Raw genomic sequence first — 8,531 nt, 5'->3', positions numbered from 1 at the left:
TCAAAAAGCCAAAAGTTAAAAGTAAAAATAAAAGAAATAGAGGTTAAAATAAAGCCACGTAAAGATGGAAAATATACAGAGAATCTTGATACTGTATGCTATTATGCTCTCTTTAAATTGTTTGAATGCTGAGGAAGAAGCAACAGCTGCTAAAAGATATTTGCTTATAAATGCTGCAGAATTAATCCAAGATAGGTATTTTGAAAATACCTTGGCTTCAAAATTGAAGTAAAAAAGTATGTTACTTTGGAGAAGAGATTTTGCTTTTGTTTCCACAAAAAATGAGAGGCTGTAGATTTATTAAGAGTTAAGAAAAATCAGCTTTGATCAAGGAAGACCACCTGAAAAATCTCTGACAGGAATAGATGGCCTAGATGTCTGAGTTCTTCATCCAGAACAGGTTCAAGACTGCTGCCTGAGATGATCAAGACTCACAGGATACTTCAGTCAGGACTTGATCATAACTCTGAATTTTCTTTAGGCCCCCATAAGATTATCAGCACCCCCAACCAGCTGGAAGTAGCCTGGAATACTATGCCCACATTCCCAAAAAATGGACTATGGATATTTTCCTTTTTTTTTTTTTTTAAGAGGGGAAAGCGATGCAGGAGAATTGTCTGTAATCTGTCAATCATGTTTTAAATAAATGCTGATTGGCCAGGCAGAAAGTATAGGTGGGAAAACCAGACAGGAAGTAGAAATGATGCAATGAGAACAGGAGAATTCTGGAAAGGAGGAAGTTGATTACTCCCACTCCTGCCCAGACCACTGAAGCAGCAGGATGTGATCTGCCCCACTGAAAATGGTACAGAGCCACATGGCTAACATAGCTCAGAAAAATGGGTTAATCAAGATGTGAGAGTTAGCCAATGAGAGGCTAGAGCTAATGGGCCAATCAGCTTATAATTTATGGAGACCTATGTGTGATTTTCTTTGGGGCTAAACAGCTGGGGGTACCGGGCAGGACAGAAACCTAAACAAGCAGGCCTGGCCCTTCATGTTACAAATAGATGCAGTAACCACTTTTCTATCTCTGTGATAAACACCATGAGCAAAAGCAATTTATAAAAGCACATTTATATATATATATATGTATATGTATATATACATATATATTTACATACACACACACCACACACACACACATATATATACATACACACACACACCACACACACATATATATATGTATATGTATATGTATATGTATATATATATATATATGCCTTATGGTTTAAAAGGTAGAGTCCATAGTGGCAGGGAGAGATGGCAGCAAGTAGTAGGAATGGGAAGATGACTAATCACATTTTTACAGAAACACCAAAAAACAGAACAAAGTGGGGTGATGATATAAACACTCGAAGTCCATCCCCCAGTGATGTACTTCATCCAGCAAGGCTGCACCTCCCCTGATGGCAGCACCAGCAGGGCCCCAAGTGTTAATGTCTATGAATCTATGGGGGTCGTGTCTCATTCAAACCACCATATCAAGCATCAGTTCGATAATTTCAGTGCTCTGCAGTGCTCATGGCCCCTTGCTCCCCGCCTCCCAGAGAAGTCCTTTTCAGCAACAGGCTGGGGTGAGTCCCCAGGCAGGCTTCCCTGCACATTTTCTGCATGGCTTTCTACCTTTGTCTTTGTTCCACAAATGTCATGCCAGAACTGTTTTAATCACTGTTGTACTTTAGGCAAAACAGCTTTCCAATTCATATAAGAGTCATATGAATCCACAAAGACTTACCCTTCCTCTTCAAAGACCAGGGCAGTCCCTTTCGACCACCGAGCAGAAGCGCTAAGGTGATGACGTTAGCAGGCTTCTCTTGAGAAGGAAGGAGTTTCTTCTGCTGCCAAGCCAACCTTTTTCCTCACTCCGTGGCTCTGAGTCCCCCTACGTTCTTCTCAAATTTCTCTCAAAAGAATAATCTGCATACTTATCCATCTGTTCAGAGTCCAGTCCCCACTGAGGGACAGGAACGGAGGACTGCATACCAGGGGTGGTGGGGGCTAGCTCTGGGGTTATACTTAAAAAAACAACAAGGTAAGAACACCTGTTCTCTTAGGAAAATGCTTGCTGGAGACAACAGTTCTGCCTTTATTGTTTAATACGGAAGAGAATGTCTAACCAATCCAGCGAGGAATGGAGGCCACTTTAGCCGGCATTTAGAGGGAACACTTTAAATAGGTCTGGACTTAAGTTCATCTCCAGAAAGGTAGTTAATAATATTGGAGAATTTTTAATAACAGTTAACCAAAACACGCCTCTCTCCTTCCAGTCATCAGAAGAGCAACGGAAGGGACCATTCAAAACATTGCCTGTCGAATTGATCTCTGGAGAATGATAAATTATACCTGGCAAGTATTTATAGGTTTTTAATTTGGGTTTGTTTTTTACTCTTTTAAGTAATTCACCAAGGGATATGTGTGGAAGCCTTGGCTCATTAACTCAAGAAGTATTTACTCTTGTGTGTCATGCCCAGAGCTAGATATTCCCTGGGGATGAACTGACTGTGGTCCAATGGCCACGGAGCACACAGTCTCTGGAAGGAACACGATCTGTTTAACTAGGTCACAGAGTGTGAGGATCACACTTCTGTGAAGGAGCATGCAGTGTGAATGCTTCCATCTGAAGGAGACAGGCTTGTAGCTGCCGCAACACAGAGGCCTGGAGATGAATTCTTCATGCCATGGGACAGTTTCCTGGAGGTGGTACCATCCCACCATTAGATGATGGACAGTATACCCGAGCCAGCTGTGAACTGGAGTTAAACAAATACTAACTTACACACTGTTCTATGGGTTGTGAGGAGCTGTCGGTGTAAACACAGGTCTGCAGACCCTTGGCTGTGTTCAGATCATTACCAAGAAGTAGGGGCAGCGCAGGAGCAGGTCCACCAGGTGACTGCAGGAAAAGTCAGCCTGGACTCCTAGGAGGCTGAGCAACAGTGAAGACCCGAGAGATGTAACTGTCATGCAGGTAGAGAGAGTCCTACCTCGAGGCCTGCAGACTTCACATGAAAATGGACCTCTTACCACTCGCCCCAAATTTGCCTTTGTGTGCATTCACATGCGCATTTGGGGGATGAGAGTTTATGTAGCTTCAGGTGGAGCATCAGAGTGTGAAGATGGCAGCAGCTGTGCTGACTCCCAGACACAGGGAAGTGTTAGGAAGCCAGGAGACACAAGGTCACATTCTCCCTGTGGGGCAGCATGGCCTTGCCACTCTCTACAAAAAAAACATTTGGCTTGGATAAATGAAAATATTTTTTGACTTATTCTAAATTATTCATTTCTCTGAAGTACAGCAAATCCCACCTGGAGGTTAGCTCCAGTCTGTATGCACATACATGCAGGCATGGGTTTGTGTGTAAGCTTTAAAATATTTTCTGGTGTGGAACTTAAAAGCAGACACAAAGGGAGAGAAAATATTTAAAGAACTACGGCTATGACTGGTTTCTGTAATTACCGACATCTAGCCGATCCGACGCCTCGATCCCCTTCTCCTCCCTCCAGTTGGCTGTTATGAAGCAAATCCAAGAAATGGTATTATATTCTCTGCACACATTTTAGCATGCCTCTTCGAAAGGACTCCTTTCTTCCTTCTCTCGTGTAGCCAAGGCTGGTCTCAAACTCATGGTGTAGGTGTTGATGATCTTGAACTTCTGATTTGATGCTGTTTCTCAGTGTTTAAACTTCCCTGTTTTCTTTTTTAAAGACAGAGTTTCACTGTGTATCCCTGGCTAGACCGGAACTCATCGTGTAGACTAGACTGGTCTTGAACTCATAGAGATCCAACTGTCTTTGCCTCCCAAGGGCTGGGCTTAAAATTGTGTGCCACCCCGTTTGGTCCTGGCTCTGGTTTTTATTTTTGTTGTTGCTTTGTTTTCTCTGTAGCTTTTGTGGAGCCTGTCCTGAAACTTGCTCTGTAGACTAGGCTGACCTCGAACTTAGAGATCAGCCTGTCTCTATCTCCCTGAGTGCACCACCACTACCCTGCTTCTGGCTCTTTTCTTAAGACAGAATCCAAACAAGGGCTTGCTGCTTTACCTAGGACTCCACGAGTTCCCTTGATCTCAGCAGTTCCTACCCTCAGGGCCCAGATGTTCCTCCTGGAAGCCTCCTAATCAGCCAGGGGCTATAGCAGAAACCTCACCACCAGGGTCAGTTGAAAGAAGTTTCTTTCCTCTCTAGGTAGCTCTTTGACTTGAGTGGGCCTGGCTTTGCATTTACCTTCTGCCTCGATTTCCCAGAATGTAGCTTTGTATAATTTGAAACTCTGCTATGGATAATGTGTTTTCTCCACTGTTGTGCCTGCGTGGGTAGCTATGGCCTGGCCTACACGAAACAACAAAGGTGGCAGAGTACATGACACACACAGGTGGCCAGGAAGCATCAACCTTTTTTGCTGGACAAGTCAATCATCACACGAAACTCAAACTACATGAAGACACCTCTCATAGGAACTCTAATTGGCTGTCTGTCAGGGTCCATGGGCCCCGACATAGAAAACTATTTTCCCTAATTGGACTGGTACGGAGGCGCAAGAAATGACCAGACACAGCTTACACCATCATCACGGAAGGGCATCTCAGGCTTCTCTCCCTCCTCAAGATTTACCAGCGTTTATTATATCAAACATCTCTTAATATCCCCCCCACCCCTCAACCGAGGTGGATACCTCACTAATATTCTCTTTCCGGGCAGCTCCTATAACATAGTCATTAGCTTCAGCAAACACCTCTCTCCAGGTGATCTACATTTTTAACAAAGGAGAAAGGAGCAGCACATCCTGGTTATTGCTGAGGCAGTGACAGCCGGTCTGCAGGTCTATGTGACCACCTCAGGTGGGACCCATGACTTCAGAGCCTGGCTGCCACACCAAATAGAAATATGGGCCTACAGCTGTCCCAGCAGAACCCAGTCCACCCCGTTAGCTACTATGCCTGTGCTTAAAGATGTTTCTAGAGGATTCTGACCTTCATTATTGGGACTGCTCTTGATGCCACTGAGCCTCTAGGTATTGTGAAGCAGATAAAATCTGTCCCCATATTGACTGTGATCTGTGCGAGGCCTGAATATGGGCACAGGAAAATGCTGTGTTTTGTACTGTTGTATTTGTTGCAGTTTATTTTATTTTATTTATTTATTCATTATGTATACAACATTCTGCCTCCATGTATGCTCGCATGCCAGAGGAGAGCGCCAGATCTCAGTACAGATGGTTGTGAGCCACCATGTGGTTGCTGGAAATTGAACTCAGGACCTCTGGAAGAGCAGCCAGTGCTCTTAACCTCTGAGCCATCTCTCCAGCCCCTTGTTGCAGTTTAGTAATGCATAAATAACCACCCTAGTCCTTGCCTTGCCTGATTAAATCCCCTCCAAACTTATGTCTCTGGTGTGGGAGGTCATTCTGTCTATGTGTTGCTTTTATTGGTTAATGAATAAAGAAACTGCTTTGGCCTATAGCAAGGCAGAACTTAGCTAGGCAGGGAAAACTAAGCTGAATGCTGGGAGAAAGGAGGCAGAGTCAGAGAGAAGTCACGGAGTCCCACCAGAGACAGACACTGGAACTTTAGCTGGTAAGCCAAGCCTCATGGCGATACGCAGATGAAAATGGAGATGGGTTAAATTAATATGTAAAAGCTATCCAATAAGATGCCAGAGCTAATAGACCAAGCAGTGATTTAATTAATAGAGTTTCTGTGTGGTTATTTTGGGTCTGTGCTGCCAGGCAGCCTCATACAACATGACTCAATGCAACACCCCCAAACTTATGACTCATTGCAATACCGAGTTTCTGTAATTTAGCTGAGGATTCAGATAGATAAGTGTACTTAAGATCTCACCATCTCTATGCCGAACATAATGTCATCCCTTTTTCTAGCATGCTGACTCACTCTGGCCTTTGACCTTGCCTGCCATCACTGATTACAGTGTCTTGATTTAATTTTTCTGTTGAGCAAGCCTCTAAATGCTTACCTTGATAGGGATGGGCAGAAAGCTTCAAAGAGTTTAAGTCTTCATGGGTCTTCCATTCAGCTCATCGTCTCTCTTGCTTCAAGCCCCCCACCTTTCCTGTGTCCCGTGAGAGCAACAGCTGCCTCACTACTGTTTCACCCGCTGCAGGCATTAAGTCTCAATTCTTCTAAGTCAGAGCTGACCATCCACTTTCTCTCTCCTAAAATATTTGTTAGCATCTCAGATCTGCCATGATAGCTAAGAAGGTGGCTGGAGGGCCTGTCTTTGTTCTGTGTGTGACTTTCTCGATGGCTCTGATCCTACTTCCTGCTGTCCTCACATCATGAGACACAAGGTCTTATGACTTTCAGTTTTGTTTCTGTAGCGTTGGAGCAATCTTCTGTTGCAGCCCCGTGCTCAGTCCCACCCTCCAGGGTTCCTGATACTGAGTGCTGAGTGTGGTAAAGCTTCTGTGGGGATGAACCTGTGCTGCTCCCTACTGGTAAAACTCTGATACCGCTAATGACAGCTAACACAGTTCACACACTGCCACTAGTGAGCAACAGGTTGGCAGCGTACTGACATTTTCTTAAGCGGTACAAACTGGCATAGGAGAGAGCCAGTTAAGTCTTTTACAAACTCAGAAGACTTCTTTGTCATGCCTGGTCTGTAGCTCATTGGTAGAATGCTATACTAGTGTGTAAAGCCCCTGGGTTCCATCCCAGGCATGGTAGAGAAAAGGGGTTGATTTTGAGCCACACTGTGAAGTGAAAACGGGAGTGAAACACAGGTAAAGAAGGTCAATATCAACACTCAAAAGGCATTAGGAAGCTTCCACATTGCAGCAACCGGTGGACAGAGGACGAGAGAAAGGGAAGGAGCTGGAGCTCTGGGCCGGGAATGCCCAACATGGACACTACACTAGCCCCAGTTCTACTGGTACTCATTAAATACAAAAACATCAGCATACCTTTCCAGGTGTTGGCCTATTTCCTCATTGCAGTGACTTTCTATGACCTGTCACATGCAGTTCAGCTCTGAAGGAGCTGTAGACATAAAGCTGGGCAGGATGTCCAGTCTTACAGCAAGTGAGGGAAGCTCTGTGTGGTGCTTACACAACTTAAGTACAGGCATTTGTAACTACTTTGGTATGGTGAGGTTGCAGATTAATTTTTTAAGGGTTTATTTTCTCTATGCGTCTGTCTGAATGTGTTCATGTGCACCTCCATGCAGATGCCCTAGGAGGCCATAAGAGACCATCAGATATCCTGTGGCAATAGTGACAGGTGAGTGAGCTGTCCTCTGGAGGCGCTGCAAGGACATGGAGCCATCTCTTTAGTGCTGCTTTTAAGTTTTTTAACCTTGCGTTGCACATAGATTTCAAACTTTAAAGTGCACTTCCCTTTTATACATTGTCTGCATTGTAAGTTCAACAACATTCATAAACTATACCTTAAAACCACGCATGCTCTGCTGCTGGAAGTCAGACAGCCACTGATCAACAAATACCAAATCTCCTGAACAGTCAGGTTACACCATGCTCCTGTTCCTGCATTTCCTAAAAGTGCCTATCACTCCCTGACAATGCTGCCTGCCCAGCAGAAGAGACACCAGGATGTTGAGTAACATTTAAAGAACATGGCACTGGTGTGTCATTCTCCGGAGAGACGTGCGTCTACTCACCCCAGACAGGGAGTCTATGGATACCACCAAAGTCTAACTTGGTAAACAATGACTGGGCAGGGCTTACTTACAGGAATGTGGATGAGGGGCAACTTACAGGGGCAGAAGTGACTCACAGACAGCTGCACCCCTAAAGCCCCCCAGCATGGGCGACAGTTCACAAAGCTGGGACCCTGGAGCACACTGCACAGCCTGCAGGCACTTTCCAGGTTGGAGAGCATCCTTTCTGAGTGACTGCAGCCTAAGCCTCTTTCAGGAAGCTCAGCTGGTTTATGTTTCTTCAGGTAGCTGGTCTGGTCCAGACCAGTGGTCCCCAACTTTCCTAATGCTGTTGAAAGCAGCATCCGTTGAAACAGTTTCTCATGTTGTGGTGACCTCCCAACCATAAAATCATTTTCCTTGCTACTTCATGACTGTAATTTTGCTGCTCTTATTAATCGTAATGTAAATATCTATGTTCTCTAATGGGCTCAGGAGACCCCTGGGAAAGGGTCATTCAACCCCATAAGCTGAGAACCACTGTCTTTGAGTCTTCTTTGTGGCTTGTCTTGTCTGAGAGTCTTTTATTTGCAGCCTGGCTTTTTTTTTTTTTTTTTTGACTAAGACAGCACCTTTATTGAACTAGCATAACAAGTAACAGAGAAAAGCAGATTTATTTGAAGTCACCAAGGCTTTAGGACATTTTGTTACTGATCTATTACCTAGTTTATCCTGACTATTACAAACCAGGAGAGCAACCGAGTGGTTCCTTTGTTTCTAAGAGTAAGATACAGAAAAAGAACTTGTACATTAGCCCCTTGTCATCCTCTAAGGAGTGTCACGTCAGGATGAGAAACCTGGAGGCGCTGTTTTTCATAAAAATGACCCCCACAGACGCATGTATTTCAATGCTT

This window comes from Microtus ochrogaster, chromosome 5 (assembly GCF_000317375.1).
Source record: "Microtus ochrogaster isolate Prairie Vole_2 chromosome 5, MicOch1.0, whole genome shotgun sequence".
NCBI lineage: Eukaryota > Metazoa > Chordata > Mammalia > Rodentia > Cricetidae > Microtus > Microtus ochrogaster.
The sequence above is the reverse complement of the archived record's forward strand: the minus strand, read 5'-3'. Positions refer to the sequence as shown.